The sequence below is a fragment of the Tupaia chinensis genome, unplaced genomic scaffold (assembly GCF_000334495.1).
Source record: "Tupaia chinensis unplaced genomic scaffold, TupChi_1.0 Scaffold000639_1, whole genome shotgun sequence".
NCBI classification, from domain to species: domain Eukaryota; kingdom Metazoa; phylum Chordata; class Mammalia; order Scandentia; family Tupaiidae; genus Tupaia; species Tupaia belangeri.
The window spans coordinates 1,495,632-1,512,951 of NW_006160160.1; the positions used below are offsets into that span (position 1 = coordinate 1,495,632).

General features: G+C 34.9%; 1 protein-coding gene and 2 non-coding genes across 3 annotated transcripts in view; all 3 read left to right on the forward strand.

Annotated features, from left to right (window-relative positions):
• The window catches only part of ADGRB3 (adhesion G protein-coupled receptor B3), an 841,452-nt gene that overhangs the window by 232,445 nt on the left and 591,687 nt on the right, over positions 1 to 17,320 (forward strand). The window lies entirely within an intron of this gene.
• On the forward strand, positions 1,946 to 2,081 carry LOC114009847 (U4 spliceosomal RNA). Its single transcript, XR_003551241.1, has one exon. It is a non-coding gene; the product is annotated as a U4 spliceosomal RNA (small nuclear RNA).
• Positions 12,468 to 12,603, forward strand: LOC114009848 (U4 spliceosomal RNA). Its single transcript, XR_003551242.1, has one exon. It is a non-coding gene; the product is annotated as a U4 spliceosomal RNA (small nuclear RNA).

A 17,320-nucleotide genomic window follows, 5' to 3' on the forward strand; every position in this document is an offset into this window, starting at 1 on the left:
AGTACAGAGTGCTAAAAGGTAAAAGCTTAGACAAGTTTAACAGAATTATTTAAAAATGCCTACCTATTGTTTTTATAAATAAATAGCATTTTAGGTTGGATGTCCAAATGAGTAAATAAATAAATGAAATCTTGAATGGTTATAGAATTCTTTAGTTGTAGCCGTGTTAACTGGATTGTGTAGACACTGTTTCATTACCTTTTGCACTGAATGTTGTAAATGTCTGCAGCTAATGTAATGTTTTCCCTTATTAGATGCCATTTTAGGGGGAGAGTTTTCAGGGATGTAAGACTGGATAGTCCATGAGTAGACTAGACCATGTCTTTGCAATGATTATTCTGTATCAAACTCACATATTCTTTTAATGTTCATATTTCATTCTTAATTTCAGAGAATTATAGTATATATTTAAAATGTGTCTTCTTTTGCCCTTATTGAGTCTGTAGTTCATGGACATGAATTATCTTTTTGTTTTATTCTTTGGCTTCCATATCTACTTGTTTTGTACCTAATCATTTTATTCCTTCCATTTAAAAAAATCAGCATCCACTATATATAAACCTCAGTGTCTTACTCAGTATTGACTTAAGTCAATTCTATTTTGTTTCTACTCTTTCTAATTTATGTCTTATTATGTAATGGTGGAATTTTCTCCCTCAAATTTTGTTCTTAAGCCTTGATAGCCATTTTAATCTCATGTAAGTGTTTGATCCTGTCTTTAGCTCATCTTTACAGAATTTACATACTGAATTTTTTAATTGCTTTTTGCCATGGGACACATATGCTTGATGGTGAGAGACTGAGAGAATAAAAGTGGGAAATCATCTCCCAGTGGGATGGCCATGCCAAAATCCATTCTCCTCCATTTTTCTCTTAGGATTTTGGGCATGCACTCACATGCTCCCAGCATGATTTTCAATCCACCAGGTTCAGGGCTTGAACCATGGTCAGCCATGTGGGAATCCAATACTTTAACCTCCACACCACTTAGTAGCCCCACTAAGTTGTATTTTATGAAATGAACTAATTTTAAGAAATTTCTTTATGTTCTATGAGTAATGTTTATTTTATGTTGGATTCTTAGTCTCTGTTTCTTTGACCATGTTGGGATTTCTATAGAGAAGTTTTATATGCTCTGATGGTGTAAGGGTGACATTTTCACACTTTTTCCACTGTATCTAAGACTAGTTAGTTTTTCTTTCAAGACTGCAGTTTGAGCTGCAAACATGATCCTTCACTCGTCTCTCTGTGTCTTTCTAGTAATCTTGCCTGCTAGTTTTTGAAAGATATTGTATTATGCTAGCCTATTCCTAACTTGGATATTGTTGACAATTTTTTTCCATTAATATTATCATTTGTGGGGCATTTTATTAGCTATTATTGAAGAAAATTTTAAAGGTATGAAGATATGTTAGCCAGAAGTTCCTATTTAATATTTAAAGTGTTGTAGTTAGGTTAAGTGATAATTCAAACACCATGTATTTTTAATAACCATTGTAGTTTTGAGACAATAATGCTACATAAACAATAGCATTTAAAAAATATCCCACCTTTTAAATAATGTTTTTCATTAATTTTAGAAATTTTTTCATATTGTATTGGGAGGGTATATAACCATGAACTCCTTAACTGACTTTTGGAAAATTTCAGTACACTAGATAAATTTACATCAAATACATGAATTTCATAGAGACAATTTAAGATATTTTTGACTAATTCATGAAAATATAAGCAATTTATTAACATTGTGAAATGAGGTAAGTTTTGTAATATGGGCAAGACACAAGCATGTGTGTTTAAAACTTTATAAATTATTCATTTCAACATTGGTTATTATAACCTATTATAATAAGTTTTTAAGTCCTTGTGCTTTGGTCTATTTGTTACTATCCCACTGCCAAAATAAATCGATAGTTTATATTTTTCTTTTAAAAACTAGAGGTTTAACTTTGCGCAGTGGCAGTATCGTAGCCAATGAAGTTTATCCGAGGCACGATTATTGCTAATTGAAAAAAACTAGAGGTTAAAACTCATATACCATGTACTTACAAATGTTTTATAATTAGGAGTGTCCAGAGTTATCTAGCTCTTTTGTTGTAACTTTTAATTTTGCATTTAAAAAATCATATTTATACTTCATATCTTTCATTCTTAACTAATAAATGTTCCACAGATGGGTGCATTTTTGTAAATAGGTTCAGAAGTTTAAATAGCTAAATTAGTATCCTTGGAATATGGTGACATACTGTAGAAAAATAAATAAGTATTGCACTTATTACCATGATAAAAGACTGCATAATAACTTATATGTATTTAAAAAAAAAAAAAAACTATATAGAAACTCTTAAGCTATTGACAACAAACTCAGAGACCACCTAAAATTTTTTTCCTTCAGGGACAAAAATAAAATTGCATTTTGGCTTCATTAAACATTTTGAAATAAGAAGAAGAGCGTCCTCTTATGTCTGTACCATCAGTGATAACTTTTTAATATAATGTCTCTTAAGGGTAGGGGCGAGGAAGATCCATAAGCATATTCTACTTTATAAAGTCCTCCTCCTTATAAAAGAAAAGAAAGAAAGAGAAAGAAAGAAAGACAACAGCACAAAAAACCTGTAGCCTTCAATGCTAACTGCATGCTGTAACTGTGTAGTTTGTGAAAAACTAGATAGCTGATTTAGCTGGAAATGAATTAATGCCGTCCTTATCTCACATTAATTTTGTTACAAGGAGAAAAGAAAACGTTGGAGTGTGGAATAATGAGTTACTTCTTTAGACTCAATGGACTAAAAATGCCAGAAATGGAAACCATGTCACCTTTGTGACTGGACTACTAAATGATGAGTCATGAGTACTGTTCAGCAGCAAAACTGTCCCCAGTGCAGGTTTGATCAATTTGACCAGTTTGGCATTTAATTTTATACCTGACATAATGTATACTTGGCATTGTATGAATTTTGAGCCTGGATTTTTTTTCATAGATCTCTTATTCATTAGTGTCTGTAATTTACCCATGGGTAAACATCTAATCTTTCATACAATCATGACAAACCAAAGCAGAACAAATCATGATATATCTTTGTACAATAATATTTGACAGAAATTGCCTGAAGTAAATATAAAGAAAATGCATTTGGGAAAAAAGCAATTAACTGATGTTATAATTGTATGAAAATTTTATAACTTGTATTGTTTTCAACAGATTTTAAAGCCTGATATTTGATAATCCAATTTTAACGTAAATGAGTAGTTTCACTCAATTTATTTACAAAGCATTGAATATTTTTAATTCCATGATAATTTTTACCATTCTAAGTTAGAAAAAGAGCAGTTTTTGTTATTGGAAAAAATATGAGATCTAAAATGTTATACAGATACATAAGCATGTGAGTAATGAGAAAAACAACTAAAATTTTAAAACTCTTAATATTTGGATTAGAAGATGTAATCGTATAGGGCACTCTTTGTCATATGTAGCTCTGTAAAGGATATAGCACTGTTTTCTGGTCTGAGAATATGCTCAGCCTTTGTCGATTTGAGATCTGCTTCAAATATTTTTGTTTAGTGGTAACTGAAGAAGTATTTTTCAACAGACTTGAAGAAACACAGCCTAAAAATGATGTAAGAATGATTAAAATCACATAAGGAATGTACTTTTTATAATTTATTATACATGAATACACATAATCTCTACATTATAAACATTATGGCTCTGATGTTTACTTCCAATATCTCAGTACAAAGAAAGCACTGCAATCCTTAACAATGTTTGTGCACAAAGGGAATTTTCTTTGACAGTGTTCTGTGCTCATCTTTGATCAGTCATCCTACTTCTTCATTTCATATTGCCTGCTCATTTCTTACTCTGTTCATTTTGCATTTATCTATATACTCTTTCCTATCAAGACATATTCTCAGGGTTTTCTGTCTTTGGTGATTAAAGACTTCATATGCATAGTCTCCAACAATTGCCTCTCTACCAAACTGTTTCCTTCCATTGGATGAAATGTGCAGCTCTCTGGCCAAAGCTTCCAGTTCCATGCGCATTCCTCTATTTCGTTTACATCTTGGCAGGTTCAAGAGTTCAGCTTTTGGAACTGTACTGGTTGGTGCAGAAAACTGGTGCAGAGAACTGATGAACCTGTAAGGAACTGCCTTAATCTGAGCAAAGGGTTTGAACATTTGGCAATAGAGAAAAGTTATTGTCTGCCAGTGCCAATGAAGATTTAGAGTTTGAAATGCCAGATTTTATCTACTGCATATCTAAGTCTGAACTCCATTTTTTGTAGTTCTGAAAGCAGGGCATGTATTTCTCTCTCTGGATTTGCTGCCTTGCCTTTCTGACTTGGGCCTGACCACCACTCCTACCCTCTATCTAGCACCTTCATCCTTATGCTTTCTGAACATTGTAGTTGAAGACCTCAGGACCTTTCCCAGCTTTGTCTTCATTTCTCCTTCTGGACAGGGATATTCATGAGGAGCCTATGGACTCTCATTTAATCTCACCCAGAGAACCTACTTCCTGTACCCTGATTCTCCATCCTAGCTTCTCACTCTCCTTGTCTTTGCCTAGGACCTAGACCCAGCCCTGGCAGCTTTCTTCAGGAAACAAACTGCTTCCAAACTTATTTCTACATGAAAGACCTTCCTCCATGCCCCTGGTCTTTTTCTGTGTTGCGTTATATACAGTTCCTTTATGAAAGCTCAAATACTCTGTTTTACTTTTTTATGCCTAAATGTTAGCAGATATAAACTAAAATATCTGTAGCCATGGTAATCATGGACCAGGCTTTTTAAAGACAACAAGAGTTCTAACTTTAAATACATGTAAATAGCAAAATTACCTCCATTTACAGTGTCTTCTTGGTGTTCCATGTCCACTATCCATATGAAGGTTTACCAGAACAGGAAATTTATGATCCATAAAATTAATTTCAACACTTTAGTAAAAAAATAATAGCATCTATAATTTCTAGTTGTAAATCTTTATATTATTATGTTATTTAAAATGTATAATACTAAAAATGTATCTCTTGATATGATTTTTATTCTTTATTTTGCATCAATATTAAACAAAATAATTTTGCCACAGAAATTAGATGCTAACAGATTTTGCTCTCAGAAGAGACTGCAGGACAATAGAAGATGATTACGCTGTAACTCATAGACTTACTTGTATTGCCGAATATTAAAGTATTGGAGTAGTAACAATTCTAGAATGATTATGCTGTTGAATAACACAACAAGAAACCAATTATTTAGGACCATTTCCTTAGATAGTAGAATGACAGCTTTTTTTCTTGGAATGAGAAATTTAAGAGAAAAAATGGGTACCAATTATTAACAAAATTAAGGGTGAGCTCATTGGTATTTATTGAATAACTACTATAGGCCAATAATTTTCAAACTTTTTGGACTCAGAAATGATTTATGACCTCAAATAATTTTCATTTATATGTATAGTATCTATGAATAGAAATAAACTGAGAAAAATTTTTAAATGTTTATGGCTCATTTAAAAAATAATAAAGTTGTAGTAAAATAATAGCATTCATATATTTTATTTGCATATATATTTTTTCCAAGGTAAAAAAAAATGAGAATAGTATTGTTCTGAATTTTGCAGATAACTGTAGTGCTTGGGTATATGGATGACAGTTGAGTTTCTTCATCTATGTCTACATTCAATATCTTGTAATATGTTGTTTTAGTTATGTATAAGAAGAAAATTAAGCCTCAGAGATGTAGGTAGTTCTAAAAGAGAGGATTCTTTTAATATTATTTGCAAAACTGTGGCTATTTGGTGCTACCTTAAAACTCAACAGGTGGTAGTTTCTTCAATGTTAGTTACAATGTGCAATCAGAAGTCGTATCAATATACATTGCAAATCCATTACATTAGAATCCATTGCTGTGGGCCAACCAATTGCATGGTAATTAAGGCAGCTAGATCCTACTGGCTGAATTTGGGTTTGAGTACTAAACTTGCCAGCTTGAAAATCTCACTGGACGTGTGTGCGTGCATGCCCAAAATTCCTAGAGGAGAAAGGAGAAGAGACTGCAGAGTGGCCATTGTCCCAGGGCGGGGTGGGGTGATTTCTTATTTTTCTCTCTCTGACTCTGTCTAGTAAGCACATGTTTTCCCATAGGAATACATGTGCTTACTGTATCTTGTACCTCAAATGGATCTTTTATTCTCATTTTTTAGATTATGAATCTGACTCCAGTACAGTGAATTCCTGGACTCTATATTCTACGTGGTCTGGGTTTGCTCCATCCCTACCACTTACCATCTGTCTGATGAAAATAATCTATGTACTTTTCAGTATTCAAGTCATGCAAATATATGAACAAATGTATAGTATTTAATTTTCAAAGGCCCATAGCAAAATTAACTCCCCTCAGTTTCAAAATTGCAAGCTACTTCTGTTGGATAGAGCCCCATCTTAAGTGACCATACATAATTTTTAGATTTTTAAACACATGAGTTGGAGAAAGGTGTGCCATTTTCAGGCACAATCTTGAAGGAAAAAGTATGACTTTTCTGCCTCTCTCTCCAATCTACTGTGTGGAACTCAGTTTCCTCTTGGACAGGGAAAGGATGGAAGTCATGTGATTGGGATGGAGGAACAGTGGACCCACTGAACTGAGAGAAAAATGGAAGACTTCTTTTTTGTTTAACCTACTTTTACTTATTTATTTTTTAGAGAGATTTTACTACAGGGTGTATGTACTCGCCAGAGATACAGAGAGAGAAGGAGAGACAAAGAGCAAGAAATCACCCTCCCAGTGGGGATAGCCATGCTGCAATCCCTTCTCCTTCCATCTACTTTCAGGATTTGGAGCATGCATGCACTCATGCCAAGCATAAGTTTTAAGCCGCCAGGTCCAGGACTCAAACCTCGATCAACTACGTGAGAATCCAGCAACATAACCATTATGCTATCTTCTGAACCCAACCTACTGTTATTTAAGATCTATGTTATATATCTGCTAATTAATCTCTAGTTAGTATAAGTGAATAATTAACTGTATAAAAATAGCATCTTCCTTGCTCAGGTACTGGCCAGTTCACTTCTTTTAAAGAGACCCTGACTTCATTCAGTTAAATCCCTGATAAATTTTATTAAAATCCCACCTACCAGTCCCTGTGGTTTGAAGTATTAGAGTTTTCAGAAGATAGTTGGTATGAACAGAGCAAATGGTGCCTCAGTCTTCTTAGAATCTAAGAACTTAAGAATTTGTAGAACTTTGAAGTCTGAGCAATGGCCCTTAAATTCACATTGTTTTGGGCTATTGAAGGATTTAAAACAATGATGGAATTGTCTGCCTTTTATACTGGAGAATAAATCTTCATCTGCAAAATTCCCTCTTGTTCATGCTTCCTCTTCTCCACATATGCATAAAAAATGTAAACAAGTAAATGAAAAGACCACACTAACTTGAGTCTTGGTGTAACCCCAGTTTTTTGAGGAGTTTCAACACAGTGAGCGATTTAAATAAAATAGCTTTTTTTTCTTTGATTATTCAATTATCCTCAAAACCTCTACTCTCGCCTATTTGGTTAGTTAAAGTCCACTGCAGCTAAAACTTTTATTTCAAACTTGATTAAAATTTTGTTTTATCGGGAACAGCAGTTGGCGTAATGGCTATGTCGCTGGACTCCCATGTAGTCGACCACGGTCCGAGTCCCAGACCTGGTGGCTTAAACTCATTCTGGGCACGTGTGCGTGCGTGCTCAAGATCCCGAGAGGAGAATGGAGGAGAAGGGATTGCGGCGTGACCATCCCCCATAGGGGGGTGATTTCTCGCTTTCTGTCTCCATGTCTCTGTCTGGCGAGCGCATGCGCCCTATAGCAAAAACCTCTACAAAAAAAGAAAAAAAATTGTTTTATCTTTTTGTACAAGTACACACTTTATCATGGATGAGAGGCCAGAGTTTGAAGGGAAGAGAAAGGAAGGCTCTGCCTTTTTTTAAGATCTCATCTTCTTCTTCAGGGTTTATTATCTCAGTGATGAGGAAGAAATGCTGATTGTCTTGCAGCATAAATATGTCATAATTTAGAGGATCCTGTAGGGCCTTCCCACTGCTCAGTTAGCTATTGTGGAAGTGCAGATTATTCCAGAACATGAGCTCTCAGCCATCCTTAGCCTCATCACTGTTGAAACACTCACACCCTTGAACAGGAGGGACTCCACCAGCTGCTGGATAGCTTTCCTGGGTGAACTTCCACCAAAATGACTTAAATCCTTCATCTTCTTCAATCTGCCCACAGCCTTGGAAGCTTGCACCTTTCCATGCTGAATGCTATGGGTGTAGGTAATTCACTCCTGCCTTCTCTAGTCTTCTTTCTATCTCTTTTGCTCAAATCTATTACATAAGCAGACATCCAGTCAGGCAACAGAATGATAGCTCTTCCTCTTCTTTTCCACGATGGCCAAGATGAGAAGAAATTGCCTTTTACCAGTAACACAACATTTTCATGAGATATATAACTCTCTACTTGTATTCTTCTTCCATATATTTACTAGATGGGGACAACAGTGATTCTGTGATCTCTTGACTGTAAGAGAGACATGGAGGAGAGATCTGGCATTAATTACGGACAATGACTCACTGAGAAATTCTTTGTGCAGAGTTTGGCCCTGCTTCTACTCAATATGCTATTTGTTACCTTTAGGATGACCTTCTTACTGGGAACCATGCAACATCTATACACAATAATACAAATTTTAAACCAAAACAAAAAATCAGATTAGGCAATTATATAGTAGTTTCTCAACACAAATTTAAGGCAAACATATTTATTTTTCCTTGCTCTGAAAAATGCCTATTTTGAATAAAGTATAAAATACTGCTATTTATAGGTTTTATTTTGGAAAATGTAGTCTGGAGAATTGTCCTAACCTTGATAACTATTATTATCTTTCACTGAGATGTTTTGAATAAATATTATGATACATATTTGTGCAATATGTCTATGTAGGCATATGCCAGATGTGTGGTGGCATGCATCCTGACAATACAAAAATACAAGCTCATGGAAGGGCTGCAGCAAGAAATATTTCATATACTGACTTACACTCGGGAGGTAGGATTTACGGATACCCGTGTATGTCTGTGTATATGTATGTCCAGGTGTTTTAACTTCATCTCAGCATCCCACCAGCTCTAAAATTCTAGTCTGTGGTTTTGTTGATGTTCTCTCAAAGCAAAATGAATCTTTTCAGGGGATTCCAGTGAAACTAACGAATTTAACCTCAGATATATATTATTCTCAGAAGTTAACTGGAAGCTACAGTACATCAGAGAAAAACTAATTATATGATTCTTGTATTTCAGTCATTCTACATTTATCATGGCAATTCCTAATTTCATCCATCTTTAACTTGCTAAATATAGAAAATGAAAAACAAAGACCCCCCTCCCCATTCACAATCCCTTCAGAAATGTAAATAATGTAATTGATATGCACAAGTTTTATGTATTTATCACTTTAACTATGACTAAAAGCATCATTAAAATATTTACAGAGTTTTTCTGAAATATGAAGTTCAAGGAATATCTTCAGTTGTTTAAGTATGCCAAATGCATGGTTCAGATTTAAAGTGATAATTACATGTGCAGAAACTTCAATTTTCTAGGTCAGAAAAACAGAGAAATCATGTGAGAACATCAAAGATCAGATTAAGCATTTATGATGCAAAGAAAGAAGGTGATGGAACAACCTAGTAAATAATATTTGTTTAGACACATAATTAGATCATTCAGTTCACAAGTCCAACATAAGAACAAACATAATATTTTTAAGGTAAAGAAAATAAGAAAAGGCTACAATTCATATAAAGTCCCAGAATCATAAAGTGTCATTGTAAACTCTATTTTTATGTAAGAGATAGACATATGCATAACTTTTAGTAAAGTGCAAAAATCTTGTAGGATTTTGAAAGGCACACTCATCTTCCTTAATATAATTAACACGATTTCCATTGAATTTTCTATGTTAAAAGTCAGAGGCATTATTTCCTCAATGTTCCCATTAAAACTGACCCTTCAATAAGGGCCAGCAGGTGGTGTAGTGGTTAAAGTGCTGGACTCGCACATGGCCAATCGTGGTTCAAATCCTGGACCTCGTTGCTTGCTTTCTCATTCTCTCTCTTTCTCTCTCTCTCTCCCCGGTCCAATTGAAGAATAATAATAAGTAAGTAAACACTTTTTAAAAACTCTTAAATATATTACCACATGTCTATTGTATCAACAGATGAAGATTAGAGCCTTGGCTCTGCAAGAAACCTCAGAACTCACCTAGTTGAGGAGCTGCAAGTATTCAGTCACAATTTTATTTGGCCTACTAAATATTCTAAACATTTCGAAATCTTGCATAAAAATCTCTTTCATTTTTTTTTTTTGTTTTTAGTTTATTTTATTCAAGATAGAAAGTGCTCACACAGGACAGAGAAAGTGAGAGAGACGAGAAAAGTACCCATAGTAGGGTCTCATCACACTGCTATTCCCTTTCCCTAGCCCTCTAGTTCTCAGGATCTGAGGCACCCACGTGTGACACATGGCTTCTGGCAGTGCAGTTCAATTTGCTCCCAACTGTGCCACTGAGGTGGGCCTAACAAAGAAATCTTGATTCTCAGCTTTTTTTTTTTAGAGGTTTTTTGCTATAGGGTGCGTGTGCTCCCCAGACAGACAAAGAGACAGAGAGACAGAAAATGAGAAATCACCCCTCAGGGGGTATGGTCATGCCACAATCCCTTCTCCTCCATTCTCCTCTCAGGATCTTGGACACGCACGCACACGCACCTGACTTGAGTTTTAAGCCACTGGGTCCGGGACGTGAACCACAGTCGACTATGTTGGGAGTCCAGCGACATAGCCATTATGCTAACTGCTGTTCCCAGCAACTGGTTCCCTTTGAAGGGGCAGTTATCCTCCAGCATCCACACATCCTATCATCCCTGTTGTTTTGCAAATAATATGCTCATATTATTTACTACTTTCATAATTTCCAAAGGCTTTTGAGGATTTGTTTTGTTTTGTTTTGTTTTTTTGTTTTTAGTTTTTCATATATTATTCCCTGAGAGAGAAAGATAGAGATACAGAGACAGCATTCCCACCAGGCTCTTGATGCTATTTTCCACTCCCAGTCTTAACTGGCCTTGGATCATGGGCACACGTGTGCCAGGGATACTCTGGATGTCTCTGGACATTAATTTTGAGTTTCTTATCCAGTTCAACCTCACAATATCGTATTTTACCTCTGCCCTATTTTCCAACCTCCATTTGAGCTTTGGCCCTTGATTTGGCTTACCTTTTACAAAACATTGAGGCTTCACTGACCTCCTGAGCTTTCCAGACAATGAAATGCAGTGCCTACAAGCATGGTTTTTCAAATCCCAACTGAGCAACTTTACCAGATTTGGTACCCGAACAAGTTATTAAATGTTACTGAGTCTAGTTTTTCATCTTTAAATGAAAAGAAAAATTGTATCTGCCTTCTTGGATTTTATGAGGTTAGTTTAGTAAATATGTGTGATGTGCCTGTCATATGCCTGGCAAAAATTGCATTTCATCTCAGTGTTTGCTATAGTCATTATTCCATTCTGTAGAAGTTAAAAGCCCATAGTGGGTCTGGATGAGTCCATCTTGGCCAGGCATAGTTTTCGCTCTCAGCCAATATGAATCCTGGTTTGAATGTTCTCAGTGAAAGTTCATGCAATTTTGTATTCACGAACGTTCTCTGTTCTTGGACAATGTGGTTTCAAATATGGGAATAGCACCAATATGGTGAGAAATGTCAGTCCCAGCAACAAAAAAATCGAAGACAAAGGTCAGCTAAAGAAGTTTTGTTATTCTTATAAACAACTTTACTTCTTTTAATACGAAATCTGAGGGCCAGCCAGTGCCTTGATGGTAAAGGCGCCTAGATCCCCCATGGTCAACTGAGTGGTTTAAGTCTTGAACCCAGAGGCTTGAGAGGCACACTGGGTGCACTGTCCAAAGGTGCCCAAAGCCCTGAGAGGTGAATGGAGAAGAAATTGTGGTGTGGACTAAATAAGTGAATAAGAAATTGTGGAGATGGAAAGACATTTGTGATTTCACCTTCAGTTGTCAATTGACAAAGAACTTTTCATTTTTATTTGAAAAGTGCATGATTAATATTAATATTTTTAAAACCTAGGAATAGATAGTTCACTGAGAGGGAAGACAGGGTGAGGTATGAAGACTTGCACTTATTCCCATTCTTTTTTTTTCCTGATTGTTTGTATAACAAATTTTATACCCAATTGAAAACAGAAAGAAGAAAATAAACTTTCCAGGGCCAGCTGGTGGTGTGGTGGTTAAGGTGCTCCCACATGGCTGACTGCAGGTTAAGTCCCAGACCTGGCAATCATTTGTTACTATCCCACTGCCAAAATAAATCGATAGTTTATATTTTTCTTTTAAAAACTAGAGGTTAAACTTTGCGCAGTGGCAGTATCGTAGCCAATGAAGTTTATCCGAGGCACGATTATTGCTAATTGAAAAAAACTAGAGGTTAAAACTCATATACCATGTACTTACAAATGTTTTATAATTAGGAGTGTCCAGAGTTATCTAGCTCTTTTGTTGTAACTTTTAATTTTGCATTTAAAAAATCATATTTATACTTCATATCTTTCATTCTTAACTAATAAATGTTCCACAGATGGGTGCATTTTTGTAAATAGGTTCAGAAGTTTAAATAGCTAAATTAGTATCCTTGGAATATGGTGACATACTGTAGAAAAATAAATAAGTATTGCACTTATTACCATGATAAAAGACTGCATAATAACTTATATGTATTTTAAAAAAAAAAAAAACTATATAGAAACTCTTAAGCTATTGACAACAAACTCAGAGACCACCTAAAATTTTTTTCCTTCAGGGACAAAAATAAAATTGCATTTTGGCTTCATTAAACATGTTGAAATAAGAAGAAGAGAGTCCCCTCTTATGTCTGTACCATCAGTGATAACTTTTTAATATAATGTCTCTTAAGGGTAGGGGCGAGGAAGATCCATAAGCATATTCTACTTTATAAAGTCCTCCTCCTTATAAAAGAAAAGAAAGAAAGAGAAAGAAAGAAAGACAACAGCACAAAAAACCTGTAGCCTTCAATGCTAACTGCATGCTGTAACTGTGTAGTTTGTGAAAAACTAGATAGCTGATTTAGCTGGAAATGAATTAATGCCGTCCTTATCTCACATTAATTTTGTTACAAGGAGAAAACGTTGGCTCTGAGTGTGGAATAATGAGTTACTTCTTTAGACTCAATGGACTAAAAATGCCAGAAATGGAAACCATGTCACCTTTGTGACTGGAATACTAAATGATGAGTCATGAGTACTGTTCAGCAGCAAAACTGTCCCCAGTGCAGGTTTGATCAATTTGACCAGTTTGGCATTTAATTTTATACCTGACATAATGTATACTTGGCATTGTATGAATTTTGAGCCTGGATTTTTTTTCATAGATCTCTTATTCATTAGTGTCTGTAATTTACCCATGGGTAAACATCTAATCTTTCATACAATCATGACAAACCAAAGCAGAACAAATCATGATATATCTTTGTACAATAATATTTGACAGAAATTGCCTGAAGTAAATATAAAGAAAATGCATTTGGGAAAAAAGCAATTAACTGATGTTATAATTGTATGAAAATTTTATAACTTGTATTGTTTTCAACAGATTTTAAAGCCTGATATTTGATAATCCAATTTTAACGTAAATGAGTAGTTTCACTCAATTTATTTACAAAGCATTGAATATTTTTAATTCCATGATAATTTTTACCATTCTAAGTTAGAAAAAGAGCAGTTTTTGTTATTGGAAAAAATATGAGATCTAAAATGTTATACAGATACATAAGCATGTGAGTAATGAGAAAAACAACTAAAATTTTAAAACTCTTAATATTTGGATTAGAAGATGTAATCGTATAGGGCACTCTTTGTCATATGTAGCTCTGTAAAGGATATAGCACTGTTTTCTGGTCTGAGAATATGCTCAGCCTTTGTCGATTTGAGATCTGCTTCAAATATTTTTGTTTAGTGGTAACTGAAGAAGTATTTTTCAACAGACTTGAAGAAACACAGCCTAAAAATGATGTAAGAATGATTAAAATCACATAAGGAATGTACTTTTTATAATTTATTATACATGAATACACATAATCTCTACATTATAAACATTATGGCTCTGATGTTTACTTCCAATATCTCAGTACAAAGAAAGCACTGCAATCCTTAACAATGTTTGTGCACAAAGGGAATTTTCTTTGACAGTGTTCTGTGCTCATCTTTGATCAGTCATCCTACTTCTTCATTTCATATTGCCTGCTCATTTCTTACTCTGTTCATTTTGCATTTATCTATATACTCTTTCCTATCAAGACATATTCTCAGGGTTTTCTGTCTTTGGTGATTAAAGACTTCATATGCATAGTCTCCAACAATTGCCTCTCTACCAAACTGTTTCCTTCCATTGGATGAAATGTGCAGCTCTCTGGCCAAAGCTTCCAGTTCCATGCGCATTCCTCTATTTCGTTTACATCTTGGCAGGTTCAAGAGTTCAGCTTTTGGAACTGTACTGGTTGGTGCAGAAAACTGGTGCAGAGAACTGATGAACCTGTAAGGAACTGCCTTAATCTGAGCAAAGGGTTTGAACATTTGGCAATAGAGAAAAGTTATTGTCTGCCAGTGCCAATGAAGATTTAGAGTTTGAAATGCCAGATTTTATCTACTGCATATCTAAGTCTGAACTCCATTTTTTGTAGTTCTGAAAGCAGGGCATGTATTTCTCTCTCTGGATTTGCTGCCTTGCCTTTCTGACTTGGGCCTGACCACCACTCCTACCCTCTATCTAGCACCTTCATCCTTATGCTTTCTGAACATTGTAGTTGAAGACCTCAGGACCTTTCCCAGCTTTGTCTTCATTTCTCCTTCTGGACAGGGATATTCATGAGGAGCCTATGGACTCTCATTTAATCTCACCCAGAGAACCTACTTCCTGTACCCTGATTCTCCATCCTAGCTTCTCACTCTCCTTGTCTTTGCCTAGGACCTAGACCCAGCCCTGGCAGCTTTCTTCAGGAAACAAACTGCTTCCAAACTTATTTCTACATGAAAGACCTTCCTCCATGCCCCTGGTCTTTTTCTGTGTTGCGTTATATACAGTTCCTTTATGAAAGCTCAAATACTCTGTTTTACTTTTTTATGCCTAAATGTTAGCAGATATAAACTAAAATATCTGTAGCCATGGTAATCATGGACCAGGCTTTTTAAAGACAACAAGAGTTCTAACTTTAAATACATGTAAATAGCAAAATTACCTCCATTTACAGTGTCTTCTTGGTGTTCCATGTCCACTATCCATATGAAGGTTTACCAGAACAGGAAATTTATGATCCATAAAATTAATTTCAACACTTTAGTAAAAAAATAATAGCATCTATAATTTCTAGTTGTAAATCTTTATATTATTATGTTATTTAAAATGTATAATACTAAAAATGTATCTCTTGATATGATTTTTATTCTTTATTTTGCATCAATATTAAACAAAATAATTTTGCCACAGAAATTAGATGCTAACAGATTTTGCTCTCAGAAGAGACTGCAGGACAATAGAAGATGATTACGCTGTAACTCATAGACTTACTTGTATTGCCGAATATTAAAGTATTGGAGTAGTAACAATTCTAGAATGATTATGCTGTTGAATAACACAACAAGAAACCAATTATTTAGGACCATTTCCTTAGATAGTAGAATGACAGCTTTTTTTCTTGGAATGAGAAATTTAAGAGAAAAAATGGGTACCAATTACTAACAAAATTAAGGGTGAGCTCATTGGTATTTATTGAATAACTACTATAGGCCAATAATTTTCAAACTTTTTGGACTCAGAAATGATTTATGACCTCAAATAATTTTCATTTATATGTATAGTATCTATGAATAGAAATAAACTGAGAAAAATTTTTAAATGTTTATGGCTCATTTAAAAAATAATAAAGTTGTAGTAAAATAATAGCATTCATATATTTTATTTGCATATATATTTTTTCCAAGGTAAAAAAAAATGAGAATAGTATTGTTCTGAATTTTGCAGATAACTGTAGTGCTTGGGTATATGGATGACAGTTGAGTTTCTTCATCTATGTCTACATTCAATATCTTGTAATATGTTGTTTTAGTTATGTATAAGAAGAAAATTAAGCCTCAGAGATGTAGGTAGTTCTAAAAGAGAGGATTCTTTTAATATTATTTGCAAAACTGTGGCTATTTGGTGCTACCTTAAAACTCAACAGGTGGTAGTTTCTTCAATGTTAGTTACAATGTGCAATCAGAAGTCGTATCAATATACATTGCAAATCCATTACATTAGAATCCATTGCTGTGGGCCAACCAATTGCATGGTAATTAAGGCAGCTAGATCCTACTGGCTGAATTTGGGTTTGAGTACTAAACTTGCCAGCTTGAAAATCTCACTGGACGTGTGTGCGTGCATGCCCAAAATTCCTAGAGGAGAAAGGAGAAGAGACTGCAGAGTGGCCATTGTCCCAGGGCGGGGTGGGGTGATTTCTTATTTTTCTCTCTCTGACTCTGTCTAGTAAGCACATGTTTTCCCATAGGAATACATGTGCTTACTGTATCTTGTACCTCAAATGGATCTTTTATTCTCATTTTTTAGATTATGAATCTGACTCCAGTACAGTGAATTCCTGGACTCTATATTCTACGTGGTCTGGGTTTGCTCCATCCCTACCACTTACCATCTGTCTGATGAAAATAATCTATGTACTTTTCAGTATTCAAGTCATGCAAATATATGAACAAATGTATAGTATTTAATTTTCAAAGGCCCATAGCAAAATTAACTCCCCTCAGTTTCAAAATTGCAAGCTACTTCTGTTGGATAGAGCCCCATCTTAAGTGACCATACATAATTTTTAGATTTTTAAACACATGAGTTGGAGAAAGGTGTGCCATTTTCAGGCACAATCTTGAAGGAAAAAGTATGACTTTTCTGCCTCTCTCTCCAATCTACTGTGTGGAACTCAGTTTCCTCTTGGACAGGGAAAGGATGGAAGTCATGTGATTGGGATGGAGGAACAGTGGACCCACTGAACTGAGAGAAAAATGGAAGACTTCTTTTTTGTTTAACCTACTTTTACTTATTTATTTTTTAGAGAGATTTTACTACAGGGTGTATGTACTCGCCAGAGATACAGAGAGAGAAGGAGAGACAAAGAGCAAGAAATCACCCTCCCAGTGGGGA